This window comes from Athene noctua, chromosome 2, assembly GCF_965140245.1.
Source record: "Athene noctua chromosome 2, bAthNoc1.hap1.1, whole genome shotgun sequence".
Lineage (NCBI taxonomy): Eukaryota > Metazoa > Chordata > Aves > Strigiformes > Strigidae > Athene > Athene noctua.
This window is the reverse complement of record NC_134038.1, coordinates 26,393,517-26,411,040: the sequence shown is the minus strand read 5'-3', so window position 1 is coordinate 26,411,040 and position 17,524 is coordinate 26,393,517.

Genomic DNA, 17,524 nt, shown 5'->3' with positions numbered 1-17,524 from the left:
ACTAGAAAGTCTCTCCGGAGCCTTCTCTTCTCCAGGATGAACAACCCCAACTCTCAGTCTGTCCTCACAGGGGAGGTGCTCCAGCCCTTCGATCATTTTTGTGGTCTCCTCTGGACCCGCTCCGACAGTTCCATGTCTTTCTGGTACCAGGGATCCCAGAGCTGGATGCAGGACTCCAGGTGGGGTCTCACAGGAGCAGAGTAGAGGTTGATAATTATTAGGCTGAAGCACCTTAGCTGGGCTGTAAAGTTTCTAAGTCACACATCTAAAGCCCCAGAAAACTTCTGCATTATGTCACTTACCCCATCCAATCCCTGTTTTTCTTTACTGAAAAAAGAAGAGGTGATGAACATAAATGCAATGCTCTTCTGAGAGATGAATAGATAAAAGGAAAGAAATTATCAGGCAGTGAAGTTACAGTCCAGGAGAGCTGGTGTAGCCATGCTGCACACCAGTTGCTTTAATACAACTCTATCAGAATGTTAATAGTCACTCCAGACTGCAGCAAACACCATCCAGGCAAATATCTGTGTCCTTCAGAAGATGCTGAAATAAACTGGTGATGTGTAGCCAAGCAGCTTTTACATGCAACACATCTTAACAATTTAGGAGATTTGTAGCAAGCAGTTTCTACTAAAATACAAGATGTGCAACATGAGTGTGTTACAATTTCTGGAGTCCAGATAAACTTCTTGATCTCTTAACCTCAGTGTTTATTAATATCTTTTTTGTACATTTTTTTTTTTTTTTTTTTCCTTGTAAGGACAAAGCTTATCTATGTAAAAAAAATGGAGAAAGTAAATTTTGGAAAAACACTGCAAAGTGTTTTCCTATGGCTGTGAATAGGCTGTGTAATTTGACTGACAATCTGCCCAGCTACAAAATTTGCAATATTTCTGCAAAAACTTGAAATGTCTGGTATTTGATGACACTTTTCTAGGATGAACTAACCCTTCCTGGATTATGAGATCAACTTCATTTTTGTAACATTGGCACTATCAAGGGGCATAATCTGATTGTATGTTTGATCGTACTTTTGGTTTATAAGTTGAAGCAACTCATAAAGACACCTACAAAGTCTCTTTGATTTTCAATGATAGCGGCTCCAAGATTGAAGGGGGGAGGGGAGATGGCAGAAGCAGCGCGTGTCTGCGAATTCAAGATAGGCGAGACAGAAAATTAAATTCACAGAATAAATGCCCCAAAGGATTTATCTGCATTGCAAAATTACATTGTGTTAGAACACGTTAATTAAGGCGATACAAAGCACTTGGTGTAGACAAGAACTGTCATGTTTGGCAGCTGGGTTACGTTGGGTCAACAACAACAACAAATGTTAAACATAATAGTCTTTGTTTATAATGACTGTTATATTAAACATTACGTGTTAATCAATTAACATAATGTATTTTTCCAGTGTAGGCAAGCCCTAGGAAGGCTTGGCTTGCGTTTGAGACACAGACTCCTAATGAAGTTGAAAGGCCAGTGTTCATATTTTTAAAGTCCCCTGAGAAGTAATTAAAGGGGTAGAAGCTCTCCTCTTTCTGCAGTGTTGCTCTCCGTTCCTTTCCTCTTCATTTCACTTACCTTATTTCTTAATTCCCTATCGTCACAAAATAGTGGAAACAATGGACTTGCTTATTCTTTCCGCCAAATCGCATGGCTGTTGGCAGGAGAGGGGCAGACCTGAAAGGTGCCCCTCTTCTCAGCCTGGCAACCAGTGTGCTTTTGTTACAGATCTGACAAGTACTTAGGCATATGAATAGTTTCAAATGAAATAAATTATCTGTGTGGACTTAAATACCTGCTGACCAAGAGCCTGGGTATTTCATCCTGCACTCACTGAGGTCAACGACAAATTTTCTGGTGATTGCAATGATGTAGGTTGTGGCCTTAGATCCTTTACCAAAGTCTTTCAAATCCGTTAGCCTTTCTATTGATTCTAATGGTTGTTAGATCAGGCCTTCAGACAGCAAAAGAAATAGTATCATTTTGGTCTGAGGCTTGCTGGACACAAAAGTTGACCCAGAGACTGGCCTTCCCTTGAGAAATTTGACTTTTATAATTGTATTACAGAAAAAAAATTCTGAAGAGATCTCTGGAGCAAGGGAACCATTCATATTTCCAATAATACATACCCTTGCATGATTCTGAATTATTGGTAGAAGTTAGCAGAGATTCTGTTGTACTTCCTGTGTGCTCAGTGGCAGCTTAATGGCACAGCCATTGCTGTGGCTGCAAAAACTTCCCTGAGCATCCAGAGTGCTCTGTGTGTCACAGGAATAGTAAACAACTGGGCAGCAGTCCCCTGTTATTTGAACTGCATTGATTTTTCAAGATCCTACACATTAATGCAAGGCATGACCTATTGTCCGGGTTCCCACTGTGATGAAATACTACAGCAGTATTTAGCGGGCACAATGTACGTCTAGCCATGGAGTACAGAAACACTGACCTTCCTACCACAAGACCTGCAAGTTACAATGAGCGCATTGAGCTTATAACAAAGCCCTGCCGTGTGTCGTGCCTCTTGGAGAGGCCCTACTCTGCAGACATGCCTGTTTAAATGGTAGGTGAGAATGCAGATCTATCTCTGTGTTAGAAACACTGAGTAGCAGGAGGGAAAATGACACCAAACAGAGCTTGCACAGACTAAGAAAATAAACTCCCTCCAAACTTTGGAGATGTATCCTCCAGACAAAGAGAAATAAAAATTCTTCCCAAACAATGTGTAACAAACCACTTTATATCACTCTGAGTTACCTGCATGAACAAACCCATCGTTCCCAAGCAGCATGAACCTGACATATTTGTACAGGAACCTCAGCACCATTCATTTTTGCTGACGTGTGTCATTGATTTAAAGTCAACGCAGCACAGCTACCAAAACCAAAGTTTCCATTTAATGTTCACTTAAAACTGATGCCCTGAACCTAATCATGATTAAGACCAAGTCTAATGCCTTCTGCCCCATGGCTTCTATCTGGCTGTGTCAGAAAGTCATGTGTTGTATGGGAAGAGATTCTGTGCAATTCTGCAAGATCACTGCTGTCAGATAGGTCTTGGTCTGTCCTGCTGAACGCAATATGCAGAAATAGCAAGGGTTTATAATTTTAAAATTATCTCAAGTTTATGATTAACCACAATGAAATACTTTTTTCTTTTCCCCTATGGAAAAGATACTAACCGCTGTTCAAAAAAGTCCAAGCTTTTCCATCCAAGTTTAGGCACCAATATTTCAAACCTGTTGTTTAAAGCAAGAGCAGTCTGAACAGATCCGAGCTTAAAAAAGCACAGTCTGACATTTGTGTCCTTGCACAAATGTCAATATCTTTTTTGAAGTGGACTTCTAGATTTAAACATCAGTCTCAATGAAAATGGGCATTTCCTTTTCTGCTCTTTTTCCTCTGACTTTAGTGCAAATGTTTCTGTAACATTGTCTTAAAGATACCAGATGGATTTTTCCTGCTGTAAGTCACAAGTTTCTAATGCTATTTTCCCAAACAGCAAGATAAAATTTTGAGTAAGAGCAGGCCTTTCCAGACTTTTATGCAAAACAGGTGTTAGAGACCTGTTTCTGTATTTCTAGAGCGTGAACTCAGCAAATTCAAGCATCCAATTTTGACATGACTAGGAGCCTCATGATTTGGCCGGATGAGATCCAAGGAGGCAGAAATTACTGGATATGATCCTCTAAACCAAACTGAAAAAGTTGGGGGATTCAGTTTTCTGTGGAAGAACTATTATCTTAAAACATTAAACCCACCATCCTTTTCAGAAAAGTCCTTGGTTATAAAAAACCTCTTTTTCCTTAGAAACTGTCAAAATGCAGTTCCTGCTTTTCATATTGTTTGAGAGCAAAACCAGGTATAATTCTTTCTTCAAGTTGCCATTGGCAGGAAGCCATTGTAAATCATAGGCAGATTTAAAAAATAACGGTAAGCTTTAGCCAAAAATTGAGCTCTTTTTCTCCATTCCATCAAAATAAAAATCCTCCAAGAAGTCAGTATAGATTTCCATGGTCTGAATAACTCTGATTTTTTCTAGAGCACCTTCAATGACAGCATTTGAATTGTTAGCTTGGGCCGGAGTGTGTCAGGCGTCTCAGCAGGTAGTGCTGTACCATAGTTCCAGCCAGCAGAGAGCCAGAGGCAGATACCTCTTCTTGTGTCATTATGTGAATGATTTTTCTCCTGAGCCCAGACTCGTTCATCAAATATTTTCCATTGGGATTATCTGCCCTCTTTCATATTTGTCTCTTGTACTAGAAAAAGTCCAGCACATTTTCACTGCTCTTGCCTGAACCTGTCCTCTCTTTCAGCACTTGGTAATACAAGACCCTATTGTACCTCTGGGTACAGCCGGGAATCATGCTCTTCTACTGTTTTCTTCTTTGCCCTGTGATCAGAGAGGCTTTCTAGAAGCACACCTCCCACCTCAGAAAGTCAAGTGTTCTTATCATCCAAAGGGGAAATGACCTGTGAATTTTTGACTATGGCACTGAACATGCATGTGTTACACTTAGGAAATTCCTGTATGCTTCAGACGTTTGATGGGTTATTAGCCCTTCATTTTTTTGATGTGAAATAAAAGTGGTGATGTTAGAAGGATGGGCCTCCCACAGTCAATGTACAGGTTGAGTTTAGGAGGAACTTAACTTGGTACCATAATTTATTTTCCTATGCTGGATTTATCTTCGTAATGATTGTCAGTTAATGTTCAGAGAGAAGATAAGTAGGTTTCTTGGTCTGTAGCATATCTGTGCTTTAAATCATGTGGGAATGACAGACAGCGTGCAAGAGAGCTTCCTCCTTAAACTATCAGCCCGAAGCGTGTTTTGTTGTGTGGCTAGCCATGCTTAAAACCCTTCCTTGAATTCTTCTGCACAACCGCAGAGTCAGCAGACACACACTGTTCACATCTCTGAGGCATTTTTAGTCTCACCAGTGATCTATTTGTTTCCTTTCAGCTTTCCCACTGATTCATATGCTTCCTAAAATAGTGAGCACTATCTTTGTTCTGTTGTGACGAGTTACAAAAGAATTAACAACATCAGTTTAGCACCAAGTAATATGAATCACATCATATGCTTGGATGTGCTTGGATTTCAACTGTAAGATTCCATCCAATTGCAAATTACCATTATTTTTGAAAGATCTCTTAGTTTTTCCAGGGTACAAAGCCACACACCGTGATTCTGTGTTGTTATTCTTTTCAGAGATGGGTATTTTCTTGCAAATACCGAGCCCAACATTTCTCAACATATCTCAGACCAGCTCCAAAAGATTAAAAAAAAAGGCCAAGTACTTCTGAAAGAAGATCAAATAATGTCTGTTGCAACAGAGCTGGAGGTGATTATGGTGGATAAAAAAGATGAGACCCTTCCTGCTCCCAGGTCTCAGGCACTGCATCGGTAACAAAGCCAATCAATACTTCACAACGTCCTTATCTCGCATGTTCAAATCTAATTTTAGCACGGTATATATACAAATACATATGTATGTCTCTGTGTATTTCATAAATTATTTATAGAGTGTATCACAGTGTATATGTATGTATAATGTAGTTTACACACGGAGGAACTGACTTGGGATCCCCAGTACTTATTGACAGGTTTCTTGCTTAGGTCAGCCACGATGAATGCCAGCACTCTGTGCCAGCTTAGCTCTGCTGAATGAATAAATAGCGTGGGAGGTCTTGTCTGTTGAGCTAAGCATTTCATAGAAGCCAGGTGCAAGCGTCATCATTGCACACTGAATTGCTGCAACTCAGAATCTGGTATTACAGTCATCTGAAGAGCTCTTTTCAGATAGCATTTTAAAATTGGCTCTGTGCAATAACAAATTAATGAGGTCTCAGTCTCTGCAAGATTTGTGCTAATGAAGCCTAGTCTAGGCAAGAGACAGATTCTGCCACATGCTCTTCCAGTTTGGAGAAGTTAAGTGTTCACAGCAATGTATAGCCTCCCTGCATAACAATATAACTCCCCAGATGACAGCAAAGATTTTAGTAAGACTTGCCAGCAAGATTGTCTTGTCCAGCCATCACGGCAAGAGACCCGTAGTTCCAGATTTAGTCGTCAACCTGTTGTGTGGCTTTGGGCAGACTACATAACTGCCTAAGTTCCTCATACCTAGGATGTGGTCAGGTAGTCAGGCACTCCACTGGGATGATGCAAGAGAGCTGTTTGCTCTTAACCCTTTTTACTATAGGCTGTCTAAGAACATTTCAAATAGCTGTAAGTTGTTGGAAAGGTTCCTGGATAAGGTGAAGTAGAGCTGCTCCTGGGACATTCTTCCAGCTGATGGTTCAGCTGGTGTGAGGCCCAAAACCTAGAGAAAGTAAGTTAACATGCTCCAATTCTTAAAACATATACATTGGAACGGCACTTTCTTGGCTATGAGTGACAGTGTGGCAGAATGTGACAACTTGACAGTGATGCCCTCAGTCTCCAAGTGCCTGGTATCACCCAGAGCTCAACCCCAACAGCTGACGTGCTAAGAGCCATTTGCCCACTCTGCCAGTGCTTGGAAACATGCTACCTTATGTATTTTAAAGATACATTTTTCATCCTGCTGTGGTGAAAGTGCTCAAGCATTAGAAATGGTTTTCATAAAATTCCTGGCAGAAGCAGGGCCTTACAGTGTCTTCCAGAGTTTTTCGAAAAACATCATGACTGGTTGTGACAGAGTGAGGAATATGTTGTGAGAAAACAGGCAATTCAAGAGAAGAGTTAAATAAAAGACGCTGAAGTTGAAAGAACTCTTTTTCTCTGTGCCTGAATTTTAGACAAATTATCACTCAAATGTCAGTGCTTGAATAATTAAAGTGGTGTAATGAGATGTAATTGCCAGAGCTGCAAGGACAGTAAACATAACTGTGCTATTATCAGGACAAGCTGCGCTTCCAATGGTGCAACAGGTCAAACAGCTATAATCATACCATCGTACCTGGAATAGGATAAGTGAAGGGGCCACGTGCAGGCTGCACATGAACATACTGTACCTGGGCTTTGGAACTATAATTAGAGCAAAGCTGAAAGTTTATAGATCCCAGGCACAAAACAGTGTGATAAAGCTTAAAAAAATTTGAAAGCAAGTTGGAAGAAATATAAGCTTAATATTCAGCTGAGCACTGTCACATTAGTTAACTACATAGCTGGGATTGTTAGTGAAGAAAAGTAAGATGCTATTTAAGAATAGGAAATCCAAGATTTTATGTCTGGTCAACAATAATCCACTGCAAAAACACAGACTGAGGAGCCAATGAGAAGGTGATAGTAGCCCTGAAGAAATATTCTGGAGGTTGCATACTCCTTCAAAAAAGCAAACTACATACTGAGAGTTACAAATATAAATAGAGGCTATTAAAATACATAAACTAATTCTTGCACTTTTCTCAGTATTGGCAAATCTCAGCTGGAGCTCAGCGAGCCTGGCTTCGGGCACCATGCTTGGGAGAGATAAAGCACTCATCAGGCCACAGAGAAGAGCAATGTGTATGATCAGAGCTCTAGAAAAACACAACTTACATGGGAAGATTGGATAAATAGGGGGTGGTGGCTCTAGCGAAGAGCAACCTGGCAGGAATATGAGAGCAGTCTTCAAAAATAAAGATACTGCAGATTATTAAGACATTCCATTGTAGCAGAAATAGACTTTGGTTAGACATTAGGAAAAACTTTCTAAAAATAAGGCTAGTGATGCATTAAGCTAGCCTGGGGATTGTAAATCTTTCTAAAAAGAGATCAGATAAAACTTAGTCAGGAATGACAGAGATAAAATTCATCCATCTGTAAAGAGTGGGATGGTATAGATGACTACTTGAGATCTCTTTTCATCTGTACTTTCCAAGATGACCCAAAACATGAGTGTTTGTTTTTTTTTTCACACTTGCTTGTTTATTCATGCTATTCGCTTGCTTCTTCCACTTGGAAATGGAAATCCCATTATTCAGTCCCAGTCAGCACTGACTTCAGGTTTTTCTTGTACTCTGTAGCAACACTGTGTGACTGTTCAAGTTGCAAAGACATCAGGACAAAGTTTAAAATGGTGTTAGTTAAAATAATAACTTTGAAGTGACAATCACACCAGTCAAAATACGTACAGCTTCAAATCAAAAGATTTCAGGAAAACAAGACTTAAGTCGTGAGTCTCAGGTACTTCACACAGCCCCTTTGACAAAGAGACCACGCTGTTTGGATGAAATGTGCAAGTTTACTGGGACATGCAAGACAGAGTCAGGAACAAACCCATTTGAATCTGCTCTGCAAAGCAGCTGTTCCCACTCTGGCATGCTGCAGGGGAAGCAGGAGACCTGTTACTGTTTCACCACACTGCCGGTGCCCATCAACACTTGCATACATACCCATATCCACTGCCAACAACACGGAGCAACTTGGAGTCCCTCTAACACAAAAGAGATGGCAGGTGGATCTAAAGCCTCCCCACAGAGCTCTCTCTGGCCAACCAGGCCCTTCAGCAGGATAAACCTGAGGCAAACTCAGCAATTTAGAGGCTTCTTCCTGCTTCCATGGATGTCTTTGGTGTTTTTCTTCCCCCTGTGTTCTTATAGCAGCAGAATCAAAGCCTTGAACAGCTAATTCTCCTGCCTATATGCTGGCAGATTTGGACAACATTTGACTATGCTTCTGTTTCCATGTAATTTTGGTTATTACTGAGAGAATTTTAGCTCACCTTCAAATTATTTCAACTCCATTACAGTGATCCTTGTTGCAACACGCTAAGCCACTTGGCTCCTGAGCAAGTGCCTTATAAAAAGGATAAAGTGCTTCTACCTATTATGATTAATATTATTTTGCTAAATACGGAGGGCACTTAGGCTGCCCTCCTCCCAGGTTGCTACAGCAACACACATCTGTAAGGAGTCGTCATTCTAATTGTGTCAATTAGGCTTATATAAGAGTATTTCAGTGATCCAAACGCTATGGAAAGCATGGTCTGAGGTCTGGCTGAAGATGAACCTTATGCTCCAAACACTAATTAAATTATTTTAAACTTCCTTCTGGTGTAATTGTGTTAGTCATGGTGAGCAGGAAGCAGTGCAGTGGCTCGCTGAGCTGGGAAGGTTTGTTTGCTTCTCTGATGGAAAGGATCACAACAGGCGGCTTCTGAAATGCATCTCTGGAACAGAGGAAACAAAAAGTGAGCTTGCATTTTGTTTGCAGTAACACTATTTTACAGTCAAGACAAAGGAAATTAGAATGCAAACCCAGCATGTAACAATGCCAGATTATTAATACTTTGCAACTAAATGGTGCCAGATTAATGACTAATATTTTACAGATATACATTGTGTTTCAAATAAAGACAATTTGTGAAATATATTTAGATGTACAAGCCAACAACAGTGAAAGTACAGCAAATGTCTGATTGACACCTTTGACTGGAGCAATCTGAAAGCTGCAGGGCGATATGGAAACTTTCCAGACAACAGCAGTGCCTTTCTCATGCAAGAAAACTATGCCACTTTCCTCACAATAAAATTAAATTAAGAAGTTTGTACTAACTAGCTGCTTATTTTATTAGCTCTGTCCTCCAAGGGTGTTTTTGCAACCCAGATCATTATGTGTGAATATCAAACACTTTCTGAAAACTTGGTCTGCTTGAGATGGTTGTCATTAAAATATTAGCAGAAGACACTAACTTGCTGTTACATGACATTACACCACCACACTTGCCATGTTTTGCCAATGCTGCAACTCACCATAGGAGTTTGCTAGAGACTGGCTATTGAAATGCCATCCAATTGCAATAACTGCTGGCTGAAACCTCCTGAAACAAAGAAAACGGTATCTTTAAAGCGAGACAACTATGTCTAACTACAGCCAGTGATGGTCATAAAAAATGTAACTGTCCAAACATAACAGTATGATTGTTCAAATACACAATTTCATTAACAGAAAAGAAATTTAAAGAGTTCAAAATCAACACGCTAACTCTTCCCAGATTTTCATCCTGTGTTGCAATGAAATTACAGATCAGGCTGGACTGTTACTTATTGTGTAGAATATGGAGTGATGGTCTTTTCACACACTGTTTTCAGATTATTAGAAAGTGTAAAAACAGCACTTTGAATGAAAATTTATTCTCACTTTATTTTTAGTGTAGTTACGGGGGGAGGGGCATAAAGTAACTCACAGTTGTGTATGCCTATGAATCGACCTTGAAATGCTTTTATGTTAAAAGACAATTGTGGCTTACATAGGATAAAAGATGAGAAAAGGACCCCCTATGCTCACAGATGCCAAATCCCAATGCCAGCCACATTTAATAACTTGCTAACTCTAGGCTAAAATAAGAATCACCATGCTTGGAGCAACTTATTTTATCTTTGCATCAGGCTGCCTACCGCTCGAGTCTTTGGTTAGGAATTAGACCATGGAGCTGAATGCTCAGTATGTTGAAACTACAACACTGAAATGCACTGGCTTCCCTTTGTCAAAGAGGGGGTGGGGAGGAGGCAACACAGGGCAAGGAGGTGACCAGAGAAGTTCCCCAGCTTAGCATTTCCAGTGCAAGTGTTGACCTGCATTGACCTGCCTCCCAGCACTGAAGCTCTGCCATACTGATGCAGAAAGGATTACTTCCCCATGCTTTTTAGTCGTCAATCTTCCAACCTAAAGCTCCTTTCTCCTTAAGGTACTCAATAATTCTTCTGTTTCATCAACAGAGAATTGCCATAAATCACCTTTCTACATCAGCACTTTTTCCCCTTCTGTGCTCTCTAAGGGTGTTCTGTTATTGATCTCATCTGCCCTGCAACTCTTTTCACTATTTTAGCTGCATTTAATTAGCATGACCATTTATAATGCTCAGAACTGAACTCTGAACTGTTTGTGGATTTGAAAACAGTTGTTTTTTTAAAGGTGTTTTAGAAATGCTTTGAGACTCCACATCACCAGAAAAATGTGGGGAAGTAAAAAGCAGGGCAGTAGCTCGGCATCTCATTTTTTCCAGCAACTGCTGTATATTGCTAGTTATTATAGCTGGCTGATAAGGGCCACTTCTGGGGGAGAATGTTTCTACCTACTACTGCAGATTTCAGTACTACAAATCCCATGTACATTTGTGTCCTGAAGTCCTCTACAGAAGATCCTGCCAGCTCCTGTTCAAGTGTGTCTCCTCTCCTAGGCTCCCTGAATCTGGCAAATTGCTTTGGCCAAGCAGAGTTGGGAGAGATTCTGAGAAGTAGGAATGCCATTTGTAAATCAGAAAGGATGCTAACTGCTGAATGATGTCAAGGTTCCCTACCTGTGACAGCTCTGCTTTGCAGTTTCCTCACGTGCTCAGGGACAGGGGGTGGAAAAAAAAAAACCCTTGAAAATAAATTCAGCATTACTCCCTGTCTACATGGATATTTTACTATCTGTCCACTTCCCTGAAGCACTTCGTAAGTTACTTCAGTTTGGTGTCCACAACTGAACTGTCAGCTTCCTTGTTTCCTTTGAAGATTTCTTCAGTACTTTCCATTTCTAGTACAATGTACAGACTATTCCCAAGGATACTCAAGTGCTTTCTGTCCACCCAGGGAGGACTGGTAATATCATTTACATTTTTCACAGTCACAGAATGACAGAATTGGTGGATTCTGTCAGAGTCTGGGAGGTGGCTCTGGAGATCATCTAGTCCACCCCCCTGGCCCAAAGCAGAGCCAACTAGAGCTATTCTCTACCCCATGCCTGGCCTTTCTTTTGTCATCGAAAGAGAAAACGTGCAAACACAAATGCTCATGTGGATGGTTGAAAGAGTAGGATCATGATGTGAGAGGGAGCAGACCAATGTGACAGAGTGGAAGCACTCTGTGTGACCTCTGAGAAACCATGCTGAGTTTCAGAAGGGGACTTGGTTACCTGAAGTAAAGACTAAGCAGAAAGCAGTTTGACTGGACATTCAGGCCCTGTGAGGAGCTCTAAGTGCCCAAGATTTTGTCAGGAAAAATAATTAGGCACCCAAGATCCTGTTTCTGCATGTGGCTGTAGGTGCCATTGCCCTGGTAGAGCCAGCTGTCATCGCACCTCTTGAATGTCAGCATCCCTTACTCTCTTGAGGGACCAAGCCCAGGAAACCCTGTTATCCTCTCAACCACCATTTTAAAATGAGCATAAATAGAACAGGTGCTGCAGTGTCTCAAGAGCCTATGTGGGTGTCTCTACAGTGTATTCTGCAGTCCTGTCCCTACAATTGTTCCCTATGGTCTTCACTGTCTAAAATCATCAAATCATGTAAGGGTATTTCAGCTGGGCTGGCAGCCTTGCACCCTTGCACAATGGGTTTCAAAAAGAAACTTTTTTCAAAGAGAAGCTTGTAGGGTTTGGGGCGCTCTCCTGCTAAACAGCTGACTGCACGGCCTACTCTCACTGGGACTGCCTGGCACCTGCCATGAGGGGCTAGGATGAAGGAATGAGAGAGGAGGTGATAGTTTCATACAAGCACTGGGGAAGGAGGCTGCCACTGGGAGGCAGAGAGCAGAAGTCAGGGTGGAATGAATCCATGCCTGTGTCCTTGCCGCTCTCTAACTTTTGGACATGTTGCTGCCAGCCGTTGGTTACAGGTGAGCTTCCCAAAGTATTGTCTCATCCCCAGTGGCTGGCACACTGCCTGGCCTGCAACACCCCAGGAGTGCCTGTTCTGCACAGAAAGTTTTCTCTGAGCCCTTTTACAAGCTGTTAAAGGGCCTTGGAGGCAGCAAGGGTGCCTGGGATGCTGCAGCACTGCCAGCAAGTATGTAATGTTTTCCTCAGCTGCCTGGCAGCACATTCAACCCTGCAAGAGTTTGGAGCCTGGTTAAAGTTTCTGGACAGGTCAGGGGTCAGGCTGAATTGACCATAATGAAGAGGGATTCCCTCAGGCCACCATTTTTTTAAACAGCAGAAGACAGAGGAAGCTCCTGGCTTGTGTCTGGTGGAGCATATCCAAGTGTCAAAAGATGCCGTCATCTTGGACTCTGCCAGGGTAGCCAGTTTATTAATCATCCTCATTGACTGACAAGGCTCAGGCAGATCAGGGTGCAGTACCCTTCCTAGTTCTTGCCATGTGGCAGGCAGCAAAAAGAATGTGGGTCCTACCTCTGCTCTTGTTTTGGTGAAATGGCATTGAGCAAACTCCCTTACAGCTCAAGGTCTAGGACAGGGCACTCACAATGCCAAGTTCTACCCTTCACTTTGCTCTAACACACAGAAGCAGCAGGCACCAGCATGTCTGTGCGGGGAGTGCAAGGCAGAGGATGAATGGCAGAAGAGGGAGCAGTCCATACCCAGCCACAGCAGTACTGCTGGTCTCATCCCCTCTGTCTCAGGTAGCAGAGCTGGAAACAGGCCTGTGGATGTTTCCCCAGTGGGACAGGTCTCATACCACCCTGTGTCCCTGCTAATAGTGACGTGTCCTGTGCACCCAAAAGACCTTGAGATGTGAACACTAAAGATGCAAGTCAGTTAAAATGACGTGGCCCAGGGACCATGAAGTATCAACCACTCTCAGATGCAACTATTGCAGACAGCACATGTGTTGCCACAGGAACTCATTGACAGGACTTCAGAAGCCAAGCTGCCAGCCTTGTGCTTCAATTACTCAATAATGCTCCCTAATGCTCCCTCCTGTAAGTCCCTTAAAAAAAAAAAAAAACATAGGAAAATGTAGAGATCTCAGTAGAACATGATAAGGTTCTGGAACAAGTTGTTCTCCCCTACTGTTCCCTCTTTGCCAAATGCCTGAGGGCTCTCTCACCTTGCTACATCTGCTGTCACTTCTTTCCAGACTTGTCAGGGACAAGTCTGAGGGATGCAGTTTCCCATTATTCACCTTCCCTCCTTCTAAGTGCTAGTCTGGTTTGCAGGGGTCCAAGCAAAAAAATATAAACAAGAGCAGAATTCACAACAAATACACCTGCCTCCAACACAGGAGGCACAACATTGAGTTCTATTTTGGCTCTGGTAAAAAAGCATTCACTTGGTGGATTCTATTGAAATCCTTATTATATGTGCAGCTGACTTCACGTGCATGCCAAAAACGAGTTTGCACACCCTCAGCTTCCTTTCTCTCTCTTCTCCCTCCCAGTAACTTCACAAGAATTTCAAACAAGTAAAGGTTGGCAACTTGTTGAAAGAACACAAAGATTGTGCCCTTGCTAGCCAGAGAAACTGCTGATACCTGGCTGTCAAGAACTTGTGGCTTTTCAGTTTGCATGTTTCTTGCTAACACTATTTATCCAGGTAGCACAGATGGGGTGTATCATTTGGAAAGCTTACCCCTAAGCTTTTTACAACGAAGATGATAACAGGTGCAAGATAAGGGATACATACAAAACCAAGAGTTCATTACAAATATATTTGCATCCAAAGCAGTAGCAGAAGGACTTGGCTCTAATTTATCTTAAAAGCACACACTTTGTGGATTCCATTCAAATACTCACCATATTTGCATCTGATATTGTATGCGTGTCACCCCAGGCAACAACATGGAACCAAACTGTGTTTGCGTGGGCCTGTGCTTCTGTGCAAGGGCAGTCAGATAAGTCATCTCCTCTCATGACTGTATGGAGGTTTTAAGATGGGTCTTGAAAAACTAGAGAAAATTCTGAAGAGAGTGAGCTGTCCCCACAGAGAACAATTTTCAAAGGAACTCGTTAGATAAATAGCAAAGACTTCCTAATTCTGAAGGTCTTATTTTGATGTCAAAGTGGAAGCTGGGCAGTTAGGATGCACTAAGCCCTTGAAAACTTGGCCCCAAGTTCTGCTTCTACCTGTTTGTGTGTTCAAAGAATGTGGCACAGCTGTGGAAATGTTCCTGGTCAGAGAGGGTCAGTACTCTACAACTAGTAGGGAGACTAAGGTTAATTAGCATGATCTGAGTGCTGAAGCTATGTCTGTCCTTATTCTGAATTACTTTCTGTAGATGTCCTATTTTAATCCACTGGCTAAAAAGAGGTAAGAGACTATCTGAACAAAAAGATAGGTATCAAAAGGTATCATGCAACAAAAGTTGTATGACCTGAATACCCACTGTTTCATTCATAAGTCTACAGTCTGAATCAGGAGTAATTGATAACATCTGGCCTTTACTTCATGGTGTATGTAAAGTGAGTTGTCAGATCCATCTCACTCCGTAGGAGTAAAACTGAATCTCAAGAAAAACCACAGGAGGCTTGAGATTATCAGATGAGCAGCAACTCCTGTTGAGTGCAGTGGAGTATGCCCACAGTTGGCAACGGTGCTAGTGGGTAAGCAAAAATCGCTGTTTTCTTTCAGTCTGAAGGACAGTCACACCAGCTCAGACCTGCAGCACACAGCCAAGGAAGCATGCGGTGGTCCTCATCCTCCATAAATCACCGAGGCCTTTGTTTCCCACTGCTGTTAGCATAGCACCTTTTACAACTTTTATTTATGCTTGAAACTGGGGAGTGAAAGAGCACAGTGTAACAAGAAATAAATGAATGTTTACCAGAAATTTATCTACAGAAAAACCTACAAATAACAAACAAATGCAACATCAACAATGATGAAACCCCTTCACTGCAATGTCCTTTTGGAACTTTCCATCTACTTTGTAATTAAAGACTTAGATGTTTATACCATGGAAAACAGGAAAACTGCATTTTAAAGTGGCCCAGTGCTTGTTACCACATGCATTAATGTATTATTCTGTGGCCAGGACTGAAATGACTGCAGTTAGACATGTTTTCTTAGTGTACTCCTTTAAACAAAAATTTTTGGTTGAATATTTTTAGTAGTCCAGGTAAAAATAACTAACTGCATGCGCCTGTTTGCTGTGGCATGAACTGGAAAGGAAACACTATTGTTATTACACATGGATTTTTCTTTAACTCTGATACGGGAATGAATCCAGGATTATTCAGAAGAGGAAAATGAGAGAGAGAGAGAGAGAGAATATATTCTTGCCCATGTGAATGTAGAGAACTGTCAGATCACTGTTTATATTTCTGCTCTCATTGCTACAGACAAGGGATCCTGGTGACAACCTCCATATCCCAGTGAACACCTCAGCCTCCGGTCATTGGACATTCTGAGGTGGGTCTCTCTATCCTGTTCTCCTCTGTGTGAAGACTTATTTTAGTACAAGCACATGAATATACATAGACCTTCTAAACTTCAGCCTTTGTTTTGGCCATCATGGGATAGCTGAGGATCTCTTTTTCTCATTTATATGTTGACAAATAGTATCTGGATGTTCTTTTAAGAAGGGTCAGCTGTAACTGATTCGTATATCTTGACAAAAAACTTGTTTTTTTTCCAGGAATTCCAGGTTAGAGCAATAACTGAATTATCTCTACCTAAACCAGCCATTGCTATCACTAGCATTTCTGCCCAAGGATTTCAGTGTTTTATCTGAGGAGTCAGTGGGACAAAATATTTCAGTGAGAAGTACACACCAGAGGGGCAATCACCTTTCAGCTTCTTAGAGAAACATTGAAAAAGTGATGAAATGTGCTCTTTAACACAAGGAGATCACTAAAAAAAGTTTGTAGACACCCCTTACTAATCTTAGACTTTCATATACAGTGTTAAAATCTCACTGAAACTTTAAGACAAACCATTACTCCCACTGAGCTGGCAGCACAAAAGGCTAACTTACGAGAATCTATACAGAATTGAAGAAGTTTTTCAGTAACTATATGTGACAAGTGAAATATTTGTTTAAAGAGAAAAAAAAGTAATTTAATGAGAATAGTAAAGGTACAGAACAACAAGAAACAAATGTCACCACACCAAGAAAGAGGTCAGGATTATTGTTTCTTATACGACCCCCGGTTTATTCTTTTCTTACTAAGGGTTTAAATCAGTTTAGCACCATTTTGGTTCATTCAGAGATTAACAAAAGTTAATATTTTCTAAGATTTATTTATAATACCCTTGAGATTTAGAGTATGTTTATGTAACCCTTCTGCCAGGAATTGGCAGCAGCTGAAAGAGCTGGATTCATTTATCTAGGGGTTCTCCCTGAAAACTTAAACAACAGTAGTTTCAGCTAAATGACCTCTTTTGGGTGCCCTGACAAACAATAAATCCTGCTCAAGGCATAGCAAGGGTTTAAAACAAGGTCCAGAGTTTTAAGACAAAGAGAACTTTAGAGATGAGGGAAAGTGAAGAAGAGAGGCCTACCCATAAGACCTGCTAGTCAATAAAACAAATAATGCTTAAGTGAGATCCCTACCCTCCCTCTCCTCATTGTCTATGACACAAAATGAAGGCTTGCCCTTATTTGCAAACAGATGCCTTGTCACCTGAATGTCACCACCCACTCAAAACTCTCCCTGTCTTTACTGCACAACTTCACTTTACAGCTGAGCTAATGAACATGACAGTATTACTGTCCACAACCTGAGAGATCATACCCTGTCTCCAGCCCACAGCCCCTTGCTTGTGCTAATGCCCCGTGCTGGCGCTGATGCTCAGCTGACCATGCACTGAACTGATTCAAGGCACCAAACTGGCAGAAAATGAACTCGGGAAAACCAAAAGCCAGCTGTGGATGTGTTCACTGTACTA